We start from the raw sequence: 2961 nt of genomic DNA, 5'->3' as shown, positions 1-2961 counted from the left end.
GTTGCTGAGTGGATGATGGAAAAGGTTTATTATTGTTAAACCTGTTTCTTCCACCATTATTAAAGCTTTGTTGAGGCTTTTGATCCTTCCATGAGAGATTTGGATGATTTCTCCATGATGGATTATAGGTGTTTCCATATGGTTCACCCATGTAATTTACCTCTGCTATTGTAGGGTTCTCAGGATCATAAGCTTCTTCTTCATAAGAAGCCTCTTGAGTACTGTTGGATGCAGCTTGCATTCCAGTCAGACTCTGTGAAATCATATTGACTTGCTGAGTCAATATTTTGTTCTGAGCCAATATGGCATTCAGAGTATCAATTTCAAGAACTCCCTTCTTCATAGGCGTCCCATTACTCACAGGATTCCTCTCAGAAGTGTACATGAACTGGTTATTTGCAACCATGTTAATGAGTTCTTGAGCTTCTGTAGGCGTTTTCTTTAGGTGAATGGATCCACCTGCAGAAGTATCCAATGACATCTTTGATAGCTCAGATAAACCATCATAGAATATATCCAGGATGGTCCATTCTAAAAGCATGTCAGAAGGATACTTTTTGGTCAACTGTTTGTATCTTTCCCAAGCTTCATAGAGGGATTCACCATCTTTTTGTTTGAAGGTTTGAACATCCACTCTAAGCTTGCTCAGCTTTTGAGGAGGAAAGAACTTGGCTAAGAAAGCCGTGACCAGCTTATCCCAAGAGTTCAGGCTGTCTTTAGGTTGAGAGTCCAACCATATTCTAGCTCTGTCTCTTACAGCAAAAGGGAAAAGCATGAGCCTGTAGACTTCAGGATTTACTCCATTAGTCTTAACAGTATCACAGATCTGCAAGAATTCAGTTAAGAACTGAAAAAGGATCTTCAGATGGAAGTCCATGAAACTTGCAGTTTTGTTGCATCAGAGAAACTAGCTGAGGTTTCAGCTCAAAATTGTTTGCTCCAATGGTAGGAATGGAGATGCTTCTTCCGTGTAAATTGGAATTAGGTGCAGTAAAGTCACCAAGCATTCTCCTTGCATTATTGTTGTTGGGTTCGGCTGCCATCTCCTTTACTTGTTCGAAATTTTCAATAAGGTTGTCTCTGGATTATTGTAATTTAGCTTCTCTTAGTTTTCTCTTCAGAGTCCTTTCAGGTTCTGGATCAGCTTCAACAAGAATGCCTTTTTCTTTGTCCTTGCTCATAAGAAAGAGAAGAGAAAAAGAAAAGAAGAGGAATCCTCTATGTCACAGTAAAGAGGTTCCTTATTGTTAGTAGAAGAAGAAAAGACGAAAAAATTCGAACACAGATAGAAGAGGGGGTTCGAATTTGGTGAGTGATGTGAGGAAGAGATGTTAGTAGATGAATAAATAAATAGACTAAGATGAGAGAGGGAGAGGATTTTCGAAAATTATTTTTGAAAAAGAGTTAGTGATTTTCGAAAATAGTTTTAGAAAAAGGTTAGTAATTTTCGAAAATTAAAATCAAAAATTAAAATAATTAGTTAAATAAAAAAAAGAAATTTTGAAAAAGGGGGAAGATATTTTCGAAAATTAGAGAGAGAGAGTTAGTTAGGTGGTTTTGAAAAAGATAAGAAATAAACAAAAAAGTTAGTTAGTTAGTTGAAACAAATTTGAAAATCAATTTTGAAAAGATAAGAAGATAAGAAGTTAGAAGAGATATTTTGAAATCAAATTTTGAAAAAGATAAGATGAGAAGATATTTTTGAAAAGATATGATTGAAATTGGTTTTGAAAACGATTTGATTTTTAAAATCACAATTAATGACTTGATTCACAAGAAATCACAAGATATGATTCTAGAACTTAAAGTTTGAATCTTTCTTAACAAGTAAGTAACAAACTTGAAATTTTTGAATCAAAACATTAATTGATGATGTTATTTTCGAAAATATGATATAAAAATAAGAAAAAGATTTTTGAAAAATATTTTTAAAATTTTTGAAAATAACTAAGAAAAATGAAAAAGTTTTGATTTTTGAAAAAGATTTTGAAAAAAATAAGATTTTTTTAAATTGAAAATTTGATTTGACTCATAAAAACAACTAGATTTTAAAAATTTTTGAAAAAGTCAACTCAAATTTTCGAATTTTATGGGAGAAAAAGGGGAAGATATTTTTTTTTATTTTTGAATTTTTATGATGAGAGAGAAAAACAAAAAATGATGCAATGCATGAAAGTTATGGATCAAAACAATGAATGCATGCAAGAATGCTATGAATGTCAAGATGAATACCAAGAACACTATGAAGATCATGATGAACATCAAGAACACATTTTTGAAAAATTTTTAATGCAAAGAAAACATGCAAGACACCAAACTTAGAATTCTTTAATGCTTAGACATAAAGAATTCAGGAATGCATATGAAAAACAAGAAAAGACACACAACATGCAAATGCAAAGATCAAACAAGAAGACTTACCAAGAACAACTTGAAGATCATGAAGAACACTATGAATGCATGAAAATTTTCGAAAAATGCAAGATGAGTATGCAATTGACACCAAACTTATAACTTGACTAAAGACTCAAACAAGAAACATGAAATATTCTTGAATTTTATGATTTTCTAATTTTTTTGTATTTTTTTCGAAAATTAATTGAAAAACAAAAATAAGGATTCCAAAATTTTTAATATGAATTCCAGGAATCTTGCCATGTTAGTCTAAAGCTCCAATCTGAGGGTTAGACATGGCTTAATAGCCAGTCAAGCTTTAGCAGAACTTTACATTCAGCAGCCAATTTGCTAAGAAAGATAAAGAAGCTCTTCTCTTGAGTCCAAAAGAATTGAGACATGGCTTTACAGCCAGCCAGGCTTCAACATGCTTCATAAAACACTAGAATTCATTCTTAAAAATTTTGAAGAAAAATAATTTTTTGAAAATATTTTTTTTTCGAAAACAAAGGAAAATTTATTTTTTTTTGAAAAATTTTTGAAAAATTTTTGAAAAGAAAACGAAAA

At 31.4% G+C, this 2961-nt stretch overlaps 1 non-coding gene across 1 annotated transcript; it reads left to right on the top strand.

Annotated features, from left to right (window-relative positions):
- Positions 1-535: 535 nt before the first annotated feature.
- On the top strand, positions 536-643 carry LOC112768071 (small nucleolar RNA R71). Its single transcript, XR_003185510.1, has one exon. It is a non-coding gene; the product is annotated as a small nucleolar RNA R71 (small nucleolar RNA).
- Positions 644-2961: the final 2318 nt, after the last annotated feature.

Source organism: Arachis hypogaea, chromosome 17 (assembly GCF_003086295.3).
Source record: "Arachis hypogaea cultivar Tifrunner chromosome 17, arahy.Tifrunner.gnm2.J5K5, whole genome shotgun sequence".
In the NCBI taxonomy this organism is placed as follows: Eukaryota; Viridiplantae; Streptophyta; class Magnoliopsida; order Fabales; family Fabaceae; genus Arachis; species Arachis hypogaea.
Note: the sequence above shows the minus strand (reverse complement) of the source record. Positions and strands in the feature narration are given on the sequence as shown.